Below are 16,011 nucleotides of genomic sequence, written 5' to 3'. Positions count from 1 at the left end.
GGGGGAGGACATCCCCCTGTGTAGTAAAATCATAAGCCCATTCTTTACAAAACCGGTTTATGATTTTTCTACAGAAAGAACATAGAGGTAATCTCATATTAAGCTTTTAATCACAGACAGACCATCAGAGGGAAGTGCCAAGTAGAAGTTAAGCACTTATCCATACGGAGAGAGAGGAGATCAGAGTATCCAAGCCCACTGCCCTTCATGCTGCCCTAATGGGCTTTAACTAGCGCAAGTGGCTTGGGATAGCCCACGGTCCATGGGGAACTCCTGTCAATTTCTACACTTCCTGTGCACAGCCTGATCTGCTGCCCAAGGAAACCCACAACTTTGTCCAAAAATGCCCCGGGGCAGTGGAAATGCTAGTTTCTAAGCAGATCTGATAAATAAAAATGACATGCCTTACCCAGAACAGAGCAGCATTTGTAGAGGCTCAGTTGAGGGGGAACGTTAAGTGATGTGAGGAGATCTAAAGAGAGGAAAGGAAGATGTAAACTAACTTGCATGAAATCCCTGCTGGGATTGTTCACTCTGTCAATCTGGCCAAGATCTGGAAGTTTTTATGCAGCGAAACAGTGGCACAGAACCACCACCAGCAATTCCGTGGTGTGTTAGGTGCCATGGCACAGTATGCACCATGGTTCAGTACATACCATGGCACATAAACCGTGCCATGGTAAATATCAAGCCATGGTACATACTGTGGCAGGTATATGCAGGTACAGCAAGTAATTAGGAAGGCAAATGGAATGTTGGCCTTTATTGTTAGGGGGATGGAGTATAAAAGTAGGGAAGTTTTGCTATAACTATACAGGGCGTTGGTGAGACCACACCTGGAGTACTACGTGCAGTTTTGGTCACCTTATTTAAGGAGGGATATACTTGCATTGGAGGTTGTTCAGAGAAGATTCACTAGGCTGATTCCTGGGATGAAAGGGTTGTCCAATGAGAAAAGGTTGTGCAGGTTGGGCCTATACTCATTGGAGTTTGGAAGAATGAGAGGTGATCTTATTGAAACATATAAGATTCTGAGGGGGCTTGACAGGGTAGATGCTGAGAGGATGTTTCCCCTCGTGGGGGAATCTAGAACTAGGGGCATAGTTTCAGGATAAGGGGTCGCCCATTTAAGACGGAGATGAGGAGGAATTTCATCTCTGAGGGTCGTGAATCTTTGGAATATTCTACTCCAGAGAACTGTGGAGGCTGAGTCACTGAATATATTCAAGGCAGAGATAGACAGATATTTGAGCTACAGGGGAGTCAATGGTTATGGGGAACAGGCAGGAAAGTGGAGTTGAGGCCAAGATCAGATCAGCGATGATCTTATTGAATGGCAGAGCAGGCTCGAGGAGCTGAATGGCCGACTCCTGCTCCTATTTCTTATGTTCTTGTGTACCATGGCTCGCTTTGTATCACGGCTCGCTTTGTACCATGGCTCGCTATGTTCCATGGCTCGCTATGTTCCATGGCTCGCTATGTTCCATGGCTCGCTATGTTCCAGGGCTCGCTATGTACCATGGCTCGCTATGTTCCATGGCTCGCTATGTACCATGACTCACTATGTACCATGACTCACTATGTACCATGGCTAGCTATGTACCATGACTCGCTTTGTACCATGGCTCGCTATCTTCCATGACTCGGTATGCTCCATGGCTCGCTATGCTCCATGGCTCGCTATGTTCAATGACTCGCTATGTACCATGGCTCGCTATGTACCAAGTCTGTATATGTAGGTATACCAACAAGATCTGCTGAGGGGCTGTCTGGTTATTTTTGATTTCTTTGTGATATCGAACTACTTCGATCAGATTATATTGAAAGACACATGTGAAAGAGTCAACAGCACCTTACCCAATTGTGCTTCTATTTTATGAAACTTGGCACCAATAAAATCATTTGTACTCAAGTTACATAACAGAATATATCTTGAAGGATGGAAAAACTGGGCAACAATGAAAGCATTGAGAGTTGTCTGGAGACGTGTACTTTACAGTTTCGGAGTCTATTAATATTTATTAAACTAGGGATAAATTTATTCAGCATGTCCATGATAAGCACCCGTAGCATGTTTTACGTGGTTACGTCTGTGTGGTTGTGTTTCAAATCTGGATTTGATCGTCTGCGCAAAGAGCCAGTAACACAGCCAGATTGTAACAGTGAATGCTGACTGCTTGACTAGGTTGTTTAATCAGCCAAACTGAGAGCTTTCACTTTACAATAAATGGAACATGTCAGGAACTTGGGCTGGTGTGCCAGGCGATGTTGCTGTAAGACACTCTGCCAGTTTAAAGACGCAAAGCATTGTATGGGAGATGTTGGCAAAGGTGGCTGCTCTGTTCGGTTTATACTGGGAAGAGCGTTCCAACAAGATAGTGTGGTTAACACTGTATGGCTGTGCTCCTATACTGTGACCCCTGTGGAATAGCTAGCTGCGCTCACCAAGCGGATGGTCAGCTTTCCAGCTACGTAGCCGTAGCTCAGTGGGTAGCAGTCTCACCTCAGAAGGTCATGGGTTCAAGTCCCACTCCAGAGACCTGAGCGCAAAATCTAGGCCGCACTGACGGAGCGCCGCACTGAGGCAGGTGCCATCTTTCGGATGAGCCGTTAAGCCGAGGTCCTGTCTGCCCTCTCAGATGGAGATAAAAGATCCCACGGCACTATTCGAGGATGAGCAGGGGAGTTCTCCCAGGTGTGGGCAGCACGGTGGCATAGTGGTTAGCACGGTTGCCTCACAGCGCCAGAGACCCGGGTTCGAATCCGGCCTCGGGTGACTGTCTGTGTGGAGTTTGCACATTCTCCCCGTGTTTGCGTGGGTTTCCTCCGGGTGCTCCGGTTTCCTCCCACAGTCCAAAGATGTGCGGGTTAGGTTGATTGGCTATGATAAATTGACCCTTAGTGTTAGGGGGATTAAATACGTGGGGTTACGGGGATAGGGTGGGATATGTGTCGGTGCAGGCTCGATGGGCTGAAATGGCCTCTATCTGCACTGTGGGGTTTCTGTGATTCTGTGATTCTGTGTCCTGGCCAAATATTTATCCCTCAATCAACATCACTCTTCTTAGGCAGTCCCTCGGAACCGAGGATGACTTGCTTCCACATTAAAAATGAGTTTGCAGGTGACTGATTAATCCAATGTGGGACCAACAGTCTCTGTCACAGGTGGGGCAGACGGTGGTTGAAGGGGCGAGTGGGTGGGGTGCTTGGGTTGACGAGCGCTCCTTCTGCTGTTTGCGCTTGGCTTCCGCTTGCTCCCGGCGAAGAGACTCGAGGTGGTCGGCGCCTTCCCGGATGCTTCTCCTCCACTTTGTGCGGCCTTGGGCCAGGGATTCCCAGGTGTCGGTGGGGATGTTACACTTTTTCAAGGAGGCTTTGAGGGTGTCCTTGAAGCGTTTCCTCTGCCCACCTGGGGCTCTCTTGCCGTGCCGGAGCTCCGAGTAGAGCGCTTGTTTTGGGAGTCTCGTATCGGGCATGCGGGTGATGTGGCCCGTCCATCGGAGCTGATTGAGCGTGGTAATAACAGATTATCTGGTCATTATCACATTGTGCAAATTGGCTGCCGCGTTTCCTACATTACAACAATGACAACACTTCAAAAGTACTTAACTGGGTGTAACAGTGCTTTGGAACGTCCGGAGGTCGTTGAAGGCGCTATAGAAATAGTTCTTTCTGTCTTTCATGTGTTTGTAAACAACTAAAAAAAGAGACTGGCAAATAGTTTTCTTGGAAGGTTACGCCCCTTTTAAAATTGGGTGATAACTTCCCCTTGGGGTAAGCAGAGCTGAAGTCAATCCTGTTCCCTGGCGGTCGGGGAAGGTTGAGGGATGGCGTCACAGAGCGGTACCGATTGTGTCGTTCGAAGCCATCTGCAACTCAACAGAATTAATGACATCAAAATGTCAGTGGGAGGGAAAGAAAGAATGTGCTGCCGTAATGAGGAGAAAGTCACCTCGACCTCCTGGCAACTATCAAAAGACCCCTTTCTACCACCCCCCCCCCCCCACCCCCTAAGGAACACTAAAACCTTTTTAATAAATCCGATTGCAAACCATTTCAAAACAGTTGATGATTTATCAGCAACTAAAACAAAATTGTATGAAATCAGCATGCTTCCTTTCTTTACCCCAAAACAGTATGTGGCCTTACCCTGAGGAGCATTTAGTGACCGGATACTACTCTTGGTATGCTGCTTGCTTGTTTTAAAAAAAAATCATTACTTTGTCTGGGCTTGGTGCCAAACTCTGAGGGGTCGAGGAGTGATGCGTATGCTGGGCTTGCGATGTCATGGCTTCAAGGGGCCTCCTGATCGCTCTCAATGATTCCACGTTAGTTTGCATTTCCCAACCGGAGCCCCTCTAATGAAGAATCTCATTAGCCATCCTGCTGACAGGAAGCATTTGATTTTATTGATGTAGTGCGGGCAGGTCAGCTGGGCCCGTGTTTTGTCTGCGGGTCTCAGTCTCACGGTTTCGACAGGTTCTTCTCTCCGCCACCCCCTACCCGCTCTCCCCTACCCCCTCCCCAACCCTTTGTCCAGCCGGGTCACCCAGCCTAGCAGACTGCTTGCAGCATTTGGGGAGGAATGACTGGTAATTAAAAAGCCCTGTGGCACTTGGTACTAAACAGGAGCATACTCTGTTAATGGGCATGTGGTCGAATAAAGATTGTATTGTATTGACAAAACAAAATGTTATTTCTACCTGGCTGTAATGAATTTCCCTATGGCATACTTAATGTATTAAAAATTGGGGGGAAATAATAGCAAGAATTGTGTTCATCCAATGCATGTAATGGCATGAGTAAAATATTGGCAATTCATTCGGCATTCCAGGTGGCAATTCTGTTTTTTTTGTTGCTGTCATCGCCCATAAAACTAATGATAATATTTAGTTTCGGAGAATAATGCACAGCACGGTGCCACTGGAGATGTAGGGTGCAGGAACATGCCTCTGATTTTTCACACACTGACCTCTCGATCTCCACTGTGCTATTCCCTGTGGAGATTTCTTTGTAACGAGTAAGCCAGAAAAAATGTATTCAGTTAGTCCAACTGCAGTAGCCCTCAGTGTTTAGAATGAATTCCAGCGGGGCCTGCATCTGGAGTAACCTTCGATTTGCCTCGCTAGCACAGAGTGAGTCTCCTTGGATTGTGGTATTCAGGCTGAGTTGCTTACATACTCCATGTGACTTCCTGCAGCTTCTGGTGTCAGAGTGAAGTCCTGTCGGACTCCAGTAGAGAGAGCGAAGTCCTGTCGGACTCCAGTAGAGAGAGTGAAGCCCTGTCGGACTCCAGTAGAGAGAGTGAAGTCCTGTCGGACTCCAGTAGAGAGAGCGAAGTCCTGTCGGACTCCAGTAGAGAGAGCGAAGTCCTGTCGGACTCCAGTAGAGAAAGCGAAGTCCTGTCGGACTCCAGTAGAGAGAGCGAAGTCCTGTCGGACTCCAGTAGGGAGAGCGAAGTCCTGTCGGACTCCAGTAGGGAGAGCGAAGTCCTGTCGGACTCCAGTAGGGAGAGCGAAGTCCTGTCGGACTCCAGTAGAGAGAGCGAAGTCCTGTCGGACTCCAGTAGAGAGAGCGAAGTCCTGTCGGACTCCAGTAGAGAGAGCGAAGTCCTGTCGGACCCCAGTAGGGAGAGCGAAGCCCTGTCGAACTCCAGTAGGGAGAGCGAAGTCCTGTCGGACTCCAGTAGAGAGAGCGAAGTCCTGTCGGACTCCAGTAGGGAGAGCGAAGTCCTGTCGGACTCCAGTAGAGAGAGCGAAGTCCTGTCGGACTCCAGTAGAGAGAGCGAAGTCCTGTCGGACTCCAGTAGAGAGAGCGAAGTCCTGTCGGACTCCAGTAGAGAGAGCGAAGTCCTGTCGGACTCCAGTAGGGAGAGCGAAGTCCTGTCGGACTCCAGTAGAGAGAGCGAAGTCCTGTCGGACTCCAGTAGAGAGAGCGAAGTCCTGTCGGACTCCAGTAGGGAGAGCGAAGTCCTGTCGGACTCCAGTAGAGAGAGCGAAGTCCTGTCGGACTCCAGTAGGGAGAGCGCAGCCCTGTCGGACTCCAGTAGGGAGAGCGAAGTCCTGTCGGACTCCAGTAGAGAGAGCGAAGTCCTGTCGGACTCCAGTAGAGAGAGCGAAGTCCTGTCGGACTCCAGTAGGGAGAGCGAAGTCCTGTCGGACTCCAGTAGGGAGAGCGAAGTCCTGTCGGACTCCAGTAGAGAGAGCGAAGTCCTGTCGGACTCCAGTAGGGAGAGCGCAGCCCTGTCGGACTCCAGTAGAGAGAGCGAAGTCCTGTCGGACTCCAGTAGGGAGAGCGAAGTCCTGTCGGACTCCAGTAGGGAGAGCGAAGTCCTGTCGGACTCCAGTAGGGAGAGCGAAGCCCTGTCGGACTCCAGTAGGGAGAGCGAAGTCCTGTCGGACTCCAGTAGAGAGAGCGAAGTCCTGTCGGACTCCAGTAGAGAGAGCGAAGTCCTGTCGGACTCCAGTAGGGAGAGCGAAGTCCTGTCGGACTCCAGTAGGGAGAGCGAAGTCCTGTCGGACTCCAGTAGGGAGAGCGAAGTCCTGTCGGACTCCAGTAGGGAGAGCGAAGTCCTGTTGGACTCCAGTAGGGAGAGCGAAGCCCTGTCGAACTCCAGTAGAGAGAGTGAAGCCCTGTCGGACTCCAGTAGAGAGAGCGAAGTCCTGTCCAGCAGCTTATTGAATCGGTCACACATGTGTCTGCAGCTGACCAGAGTAGGTCGGTGTGGAATCCAGTGACCAGAGTAGGTCGGTGTGGAATCCAGTGACCAGAGTAGGTCGGTGTGGAATCCAGTGACCAGAGTAGGTCGGTGTGGAATCCAGTGACCAGAGTAGGTCGGTGTGGAATCCAGTGACCAGAGTAGGTCGGTGTGGAATCCAGTGACCAGAGTAGGTCGGTGTGGAATCCAGTGACCAGAGTAGGTCGATGTGGAATCCAGGGACCAGAGTAGGTCAGTGTGGAATCCAGTGACCAGAGTAGGTCGATGTGGAATCCAGGGACCAGAGTAGGTCGGTGTGGAATCCAGTGACCAGAGTAGGTCGGTGTGGAATCCAGTGACCAGAGTAGGTCGGTGTGGAATCCAGTGACCAGAGTAGGTCGGTGTGGAATCCAGTGACCAGAGTAGGTCGGTGTGGAATCCAGTGACCAGAGTAGGTCGGTGTGGAATCCAGTGACCAGAGTAGGTCGGTGTGGAATCCAGTGACCAGAGTAGGTCGGTGTGGAATCCAGTGACTAGAGTAGGTCGGTGTGGAATCCAGTGACCAGAGTAGGTCGGTGTGGAATCCAGTGACCAGAGTAGGTCGGTGTGGAATCCAGTGACCAGAGTAGGTCGGTGTGGAATCCAGTGACCAGAGTAGGTCGATGTGGAATCCAGTGACCAGAGTAGGTCGGTGTGGAATCCAGTGACCAGAGTAGGTCGATGTGGAATCCAGTGACCAGAGTAGGTCGATGTGGAATCCAGTGACCAGAGTAGGTCGATGTGGAATCCAGTGACCAGAGTAGGTCGATGTGGAATCCAGGGACCAGAGTAGGTCGATGTGGAATCCAGGGACCAGAGTAGGTCGATGTGGAATCCAGTGACCAGAGTAGGTCGCTGTACATTCCAGTGACCAGAGTAAGTCCCAGAAGCCTCACACCATGCACTAGTCTAGCCAAACGCAAGTGTGAATATGTTGGTACTAAGAGAAAAGCCATTTAATGTACCACTACAGTGCTCCCAGATCACAGTCAGCGTTATTCCCATTTTATCTCCTATTTCATTCATGATTTTCCTGTTTTTTCCCTCTGTGCCCACAAGAGTGAAAATATTGTAATTTCTTGAAATATTGGAACTGCGACCTTGAGTTACCATCCAGGATTGAAAGTTTTGATTGCAGAGGTTAATTTGAGCAATGTGTGTTTTGTATTGTGGCACTGCGCGCTGCTGTTGACCCTGTGGGTTCAGCTCATTGACAGAATTGTGATGCTAGCATTTAACAGGTCAAAAGACTAAGACCAACTCTCCTTTTTGTTTTTTTTTGTTCGGTAAACATATTGTCAAATCTGCTTGACATTCTGTGCTACAATGTGCAATTGAAAGACCTTAGGGACTCGTCGACAAAGTCAATACCAAACAGAGGAAATCTTCATGAATGCATTCATAAAGTTGCCACGCATGCAAACAAATGAATTCTTCTGTATTACCAACAATCTTCCCTGTAAGCTGCACTTTGTTCTGCACGGCCTGTTTCTTTTAGTGCACGGTATTTACAATGGAGAAGCCATGAGCTGCCTGCACGGGGACCTTTCCCATTGCAGCGTGGCTGTCGAGGGAACATTGATTGCCAATTGTACTCGGTAATGGCATAGAAATTGGTGATGCCACATACATACCATGATGGCAGTGGACACACTTCAGACTGTGGTTAAGACCTACACCCAACCTGCCGGACCACAGAGTACTCAACATTGGCTTTGGGTCCAACAAATGGGAAGCTGTTCCAGACATTTCCTCACTCTGATGGATTGCATGTGAAGGATTTTCCATTTAGTGGCAGCTGTCCCACTCTTTAGTTCTCAAAAACCAGGATGTAGAAGGTGTATATATCAAGGATAAGATACAGGAAACTCTCGATTTACCAGCACCTAAATAACCGGAAATCTCTGTTAACTGGCAAAATTCAGGAGTAGGTTCAGGTAAGTTTTACTTCATATTAGTGGCCGTTCCTGGATCTGTGGCTGTGTAACCGGGGTTCCTGCACTTGTTGCTAAGCAACAGGGATGCTTGGTCTGTGGCCGGGGTTCCTGTACCTGTTGCTAAGCAACAGGGAAGCCTGGATTTGTGGCTGTGTACGGAGCTCTCGTACCTTTTACTATACCTCTGTAATCCGGACTATTTGATAAACCGGCACCACGCCGGTCCCGTCGGTGCCGGATAAAAAAGAGTTTCCTGTAATCTTCTGTAATATCTTCTGTACATTGAGAAAGCTGGAAAAAGATGAACCAAAGCTGCACCTCATAAGACTTTAACGATTGGGCACAAATTCATCAGAAACGCTTAAACTGTTGCTGTGATATAAGTGTCTGAAAACAAGTTGTTCTCGCCCACTACTGATTGAAAATACTTTGGGCTGTATTGGTTTGAAGTCATGCTGTGCAATATTAGTATTGAATGCACGGCTGTGAAATCCCACTGCCCGTTATTTTAACAACCGCATTAATCCTATTGAAATAAACACTTTCGTGACTATCACACAGTGCGATTACAAGCCTTGTGTCAGGAGCGTGTTGCAGTCTGGCTCGAGCGGAATCAGCTGCTCGTCCCCAGTTTTAAGTGACAACGATGTTAGTTCCGATGCTCGGCAGTCGTGAGAGGGCCCAGCCAATGTTGAAAACCCCACTCCAAAATCCAGAAGCACTTGTTCTTTTCAGGCTGCTGGAATGAGCAGGTGCTGCATGTTCAAACAATGAAGCAACTCCCCATCCCAGTACTCCGATTGGCATTCCTCCCTGGCAGGCACACAGGGAGGCACTGACTTAAAAGCTAAAATAATCTGCAGCCCGTGAATGTTTTTGCATCTACTCTGTGCAGCTATTGATAGTCACCATCTTTCCCTACATCACAACAGCGACTACACTTCAAAAGGTATTTCATTGGCTGTAAAGCGCTTTGAGACATCTGGTGATCGTGAAAGGCGCTATAGAAATGCAAGTCTTTCTTTCTGAGAAATCTCTTGTTACAACAAATCCAAACTTTGAAAGGGGTTGGGGGGAGGGTGTCCTGGCCAATATGAATCCTTCAACCAACACCGTTAAATCATATTATCTGGTCATTCTCAAATTGCTGTTTGTGGGATCTTAAAGTGCGCAAATTGGCTGCCTCAGTTCCTACGTTACAACAAGGACTGCACTTTGAAAGTACTTCATTGGCTGTAAAGTGCTTTGGGGATGTCCTGAGGTCCGTCCTGAAAGGCGCTATATAAATGCAGGTCTTTCTTGTTTCTTTAATTGGGCTTTAACTTTCTATATGAGCTGGTGAGTAGATGAAGTGCGGAGCATTCCCTCTGGGGTCAGGGACGTTGAGGCTGATCAGTTTCATCCTTCCTTGCTGTGATCTGGGATGGCTGCCAGATTATTCTTATTACTGAGGCAACTTGCCGGGACTGGCACTCCCCGAAAGCCTAATTGCACACTTTTCAACAGGCCCTCATTGTGACATGAAAAAATAAGCTTGTGGAAAAAAACATTCTTTCAAGCTGTAAGCTCTGACATATTCTGTTCTTTCTATTATAATAGTTAGACACTTTGAATAAGTACTGTTTAAACTCAGTGACGGGAGATATTCAGATAAAGAACTAATCACTGTGTCGCTTTTCTTTAAACATCATTGAATAAAATGATTCTCTACTGTGTGTAGTTGGGGATTTTGACTTCTCAATTTACACGTTGCGTCTCTACATGTTATTCAGTCATGCCAAAGGTGAGTTCCTGATTTATTACTGCAAAATAAGCACGCACTTATTATATTGTTGGGTCCTGGTAAGCGCATGGCTGCTTTGCCAAGAAATGTTCTGCTTGGATCAGGATTTGTACATACTGCAGATAAAAATGAACCAATTTGCAGATCTTTGTTCCACAGCTCATTTAATCGCTCATTCAGTTGCAGAGACTAAACAAAAAATAGTAGAAACACTCAACAAAGCCTGCACCAATGATTAGACTCCTAATCTATGTCAAAACTAACGGTTGACAGTGGATTGACTGCAATTACTATGCTCCACCTTCAAAGTGCCATAATTGGGGAATATTTTATGTTTGACACAGAATTTTATATTTAAATGCCAGGCTTGAGGTTTGGAATACCATGCAGTGGCAGTGAATGAGAGGAAGTTAGGGTGCAGAAAGGGAAGGGGTGACCAACAGACAGAGTAGTAGGCGCAGGCAGGTAGTGCAGGTGTCCCCTGTGGACATCCCCCTCTCAAACAGATACACCACTTTGAGTACTGTTGGGGGGGATGGCTTATCAGAGGAAGGCATCAGCAGCCAACTTCCTGGCACCAGGGGTGGCTCTGCTGCACAGGACGGGAGGAAAAAGAGGGGTAGAGCTATAGTAATAGGGGATTCTATTGTAAGGGGAATAGATGGGCGTTTCTGCGGCCACAAATGAGACTCCAGGATGGTGTGTTGCCTCCCTGGTGCAAGGGTCAAGGATGTCTCAGAGCAGCTGCAGAACATTTTGGAAGGGGAGGGTGAACAGCCAGTTGTCGTGGTGCATATAGGTACCAACGATATAGGTAAAAACCAGGATGAGGTCCTAAAAGCTGAATATAGGGAGTTAGGAGGTAAATTAAAAAATAGGACCTCAAAGGTAGTAATCTCAGGATTGCTACCAGTGCCACGTGCTAGTCAGAGTAGAAACAGAAGGATATTTCAGATGAATACGTGGCTAGAGGAATGGTGCGAGGGGGAGGGATTCAAATTCCTGAGACATTGGAACCGGTTCTGGGGTAGGTGGGACCAGTTCAAACCGGACGGTTTGCACCTGGGCAGGGCCAGGACCGATGTCCTAGGGGGAGTGTTTGCTAGTGTTCTGGGGGAGGGTTTAAACTAAAATGGCAGGGGGTTGGGAACCTGAGCAGGGGGACAGAGGAAAGGGAAACAAGGATAAAAGCAAAAGATAGGAAGGAGAAAAACAAAAGTGTCAGTCAGAGAAATCAACGGTTTAAATCAAACATGGCCACAGTAAATAATAATTCTAATAGGTCTAAGAGCGTTAAAAAAAAAGCCTGAAGATTTTGTGTCTTAATGCGAGGAGCATTCATAATAAGGTGGATGAATTAGCTGCGCAAATAGAGGTAAACGAATATGATTTGATTGGGATTACAGAAACATGGCTCCAGGGTGGCCAAGGCTGGGAACTCAACATCCAGGGGTATTCAATATTCAGGAAAGATAGGCAAAAAGGAAAGGGAGGTGGGGTAGCATTGCTGGTTAAAGAAGGGATTAACACAATTGTAAGGAAGGATATTAGCTCTGATGATGTGGAATCTGTATGGGTAGAACTGAGAAATACCATGGGGCAGAAAACGTTAGTGGGAGTGGTATATAGACCTCCAAACAGTAGTGCGGAGGTTGGGGAGGCATTAAAATGGAAATGAGAGAAGCGTGCAATAAGGGCACAGCAGTCATCATGGGTGACTTTAATCTACATATAGATTGGGCTAACCAAATTAGTAACAATACTGTGGAGGAGGAATTCCTTGAGTGTTTACGGGATGGTTTCCTGGACCAATATGTCGAGGAACCAACTAGAGATCAGGCCATCTTAGACTGGGTATTATGTAACGAGAAAGGATTAATTAGCAATCTTGTTGTACGAGGCCCCTTGGGTCGGAGCGATCATAATATGATCGAATTCTTCATTAAGATGGGGAATGAAGTACTTGACTCAGAGACTAGGGTCCTGAATTTAAATAAAGGAAACTACGATGGTCTGAGGCATGAGTTGGGTAGGATTGATTGGGGAATGTCACTCAAAGGGTTGACGGTGGATAGGCAATGGCAAACATTCAAAGACTGCATGGATGAACTACAGAATTTGTTCATCCCAGTTTGGTATAAAAATAAAACAAAAAAGGTGACTCAACCGTGGCTAACAAGGGAAATTAGGGATAGCATAAGATCCAAGGAGAGGACATATAAATTGGCCAGAAAAAGCAGTAAACCTGAGGATTGGGAGCAGTTTAGGATTCAACAAAGGAGGACAAAGGGATTAATTAAGAAGGGGAAAATAGAATATGAGAGTAAGCTTGCAGGGAACATAAAAACTGACTGTAAAAGCTTTTATAGATATGTGAAGAGAAAAAGATTGGTGAAGTCAAGCGTAGGCCCCTTGCAGTCAGAATCAGGGGAATTTATAATGGGGAACAAAGAAATGGCAGACCAATTAAATACATATTTTGGTTCTGTCTTCACAAAGGAGGACACAAATAACCTCCCAGGGATGTCGGAGAACATAGGGTCTGATGAAAGGGAGGAACTGAAAGAAATCAGTATTGTTAGGAAAATTGATGGGATTGAAGGCCGATAAATCCCCAGGGCCTGATAATCTACATCCTAGGGTACTTAAGGAAGTGGCCCTAGAAATAGTAGATGCATTGCTGATCATCTTCCAACATTCGATGGAATCTGGAACAGTACCCATGGATTGGAGGGTAGCTAATGTTACCCCACTATTCAAAAAAGGTGGTAGAGAGAAAACGGGGAATTACAGACATCGGTAGTGGGGAAAATGCTAGAGTCCATTATAAAAGATGTAATAGCAGAGCACTTGGAAAACAGTGACAGGATCAGACAAAGTCAACATGGATTTACAAAAGGTAAATCGTGCTTGACTAATCTACTGGAATTTTTTGAGGATGTAACTGGTAAAATAGATAAGGGAGAACCAGTGGATGTGGTGTATTTGGACTTTCAGAAGGCTTTCAATAAGGTCCCGCATAAGAGATTAGCATGTAAAGTTAAGGCACATGGGATTGGGGGCAAGGTATTGACTTGGATAGAGAACTGGTTGGCAGACAGAAAGCAAAGAGTTGGAATAAACGGGTCTTTTTCCGAGTGGCAGGCAGTGACTAGTGGGGTACCGCAGGGATCAGTCCTTGGACCCCAGCTATTCACAATATATATTAATGATCTAGACAAGGGAACTAGATGTAATATCTCCAAATTTGCAGATGACACAAAGCTGGGTGGGCGTGTGTGCTGTGAGGAGGATGCCGAGAAACTCCATGATGATTTGGACAGGTTGGGTGATTGGGCAGAAGCATGGCAGATGCAATATAACGTGGATAAATGTGAGGTTATCCACTTTGGTGGCAAAAACAGGAAGGCAGATTATTATCTGAATGGCAATAGATTGGGAGAAGGGGAAGTGCAACGAGACCTGGGTGTCCTTGTGCACCAGTCGCTGAAGGTAAGCGTGCAGGTGCAGCAGGTGGTTAAGAAGGCAAATGGTATGTTGGCCTTCGTAGCGAGAGGGTTTGAGTACAGGAACAAGGATGTCTTGCTGCAGTTGTACAGGGCCTTGGTGAGACCACATCTTGAGTACTGTGTGCAGTTTTGGTCACCTTATCTGAGGAAGGATGTTCTTGTCATGGAAGGAGTGCAGCGAAGATTCACCAGGCTGATACCTGAGATGGCAGGAATGACGTATGAGGAGAGATTGGGTTGATTGGGCTTTTACTCGCTGGAGTTTAGAAGAATGAGAGGGGATCTCATTGAAACTTATAAAATTCTGACAGGACTGGACAGACTAGATGCAGGAAGGATGTTCCCGATGGTCGGGGAGTCCAGAACCAGGGGTCACAGTCTAAGGATAAGGGGTAAGTCATTTAGGACAGAAATGAGGAGGAATTTCTTCACCCAGAGAGTGGTGAACCTGTGGAATTCTCTACCACAGAAGGCAGTAGAGGCCAATTCATTAAATATATTCAAGAAGGAGTTGGATACATTTCTTAAGGCTAAAGGGATCAAGGGATATGGGGAGAAGGCAGGGACAGAGTACTGAATTTGGATGATCAGCCATGATCGCATTGAATGGCGGAGCAGGCTCGAGGGGCCGAATGGCCTACTCCTGCTCCTATCTCCTATGTTTCTATGAGCAATCTATACAATGGCATTGAATGAGAAAAGATTCGGGTCCATTGGAACTATAGAAAGAAGAAAGAAAGACTTGCATTTATATAGCGCCTTTCACAACCTCAGGACGTCCCAACGTGCTTTACGGCCAATGAAGCTCTTTTGAAGTGTAGTCACTGTTGTAATGTGGGAAACGCAGCAGCCAATTTGCGCACAGCAAAATCCCATAATCTGTTTTAGTGATGTTGGTGGAGGGCTAATTATTGGCCAGGACACCGGGGATAACTCCCCTGCTCTTCTTCAAAATAGTTACATGGAATCTTTTACATCCACCGGAGAGAGCAGACGGGGCCTCGTTTAACCTTTCATCCGAAAGACGGCACCTCTGACAGTGCGGCGCTCCCTCAGCACTGCACTGGAGTGTCGGCCTAGATTTTTGTGCTCAAGTCTCTGGAGTGGAACTGTGAACTCTCGACCTTCTGACTCCGAGGCGAGGGTGCTACCCACTGAGCCACAGCTGACACCTAACCTAACTGTTGGAATTCTGTGTGTGGATTTGTTTACCTGGAGTACTGCTCTTCTACTGTGAAAGCCACTTGTTTAGGAGGAGCATTGTCAAAGCCCTGGCAGCATCAGCCTGGACACACTCTTGACACCGGGGAATGGTGCATGGTATGGGAGACCTAAGCAAAGGCAAGAGAATATTAAAATCAAGTTTTATTAGAAAATGGGAGGGAAAAGATTTATATTGTTTATGAGGCTGGCCCTTCAAGGGGAAATGTGATTTTCATCCTAATGTTTATTCATTGCGGCATCCAAAAAACTGTAATTTTTATAGTCATGTTCCAGTCATAACGTTGATGATTATCTGGGCAGGGGGAGGGGGAGGGTAAAGATCATGGGAAATGGGCCGACGTACATTCATAACAGCACCTGTAAAAATATCACTCAAGCACAGAGTTAAAAACAAACCTTGCTTTTGAGTATAAATCAACCCCGTAGTGATTGTGCCGGGCCACAGTGCCATGACAAAATCATGACTAGAAAATAATTTTGTTTATGTCAGTTGTAATGGTTCCAAACCCAGACGAGGAAAAAACCCCAAAAAGGATGGTTTATTTAGAAAATGATGTCAATTTAGAAATTGTTTTGTCATTTGAGACAGCCCAGTGCATTATGCTGTGGTCAGATTGCTGGCTGGAGTGTTCTACTCTGCATTGGCTTCCCAATCTCAACTGGGTTGCTGAAGGGGGAAGAGACCAGGCACGTCCTTCAAGGAAAACTCAAGCTATTGCACTTCCATAGTGTTGGCCCTGAGAGTAGCACTGAAGTGGCCACCAGTCAAGAAGCCTATGAGGTACTGGAGAGAAAACAGTAACCTATACTAGACTGATTCCT

At 47.0% G+C, this 16,011-nt stretch overlaps 1 protein-coding gene across 5 annotated transcripts in view; it reads left to right on the top strand.

Moving 5' to 3' along the window:
- Positions 1-16,011, top strand: part of sema3fb (sema domain, immunoglobulin domain (Ig), short basic domain, secreted, (semaphorin) 3Fb) — a 268,658-nt gene that overhangs the window by 218,967 nt on the left and 33,680 nt on the right. The gene's annotated exons all lie outside the window — the stretch shown is intronic.

This window comes from Somniosus microcephalus, chromosome 11, assembly GCF_052327205.1.
Source record: "Somniosus microcephalus isolate GS21.2 chromosome 11, FLI_Smic_1.0, whole genome shotgun sequence".
In the NCBI taxonomy this organism is placed as follows: domain Eukaryota; kingdom Metazoa; phylum Chordata; class Chondrichthyes; order Squaliformes; family Somniosidae; genus Somniosus; species Somniosus microcephalus.
The sequence above is the reverse complement of the archived record's forward strand: the minus strand, read 5'-3'. Positions and strand labels throughout refer to the sequence as shown.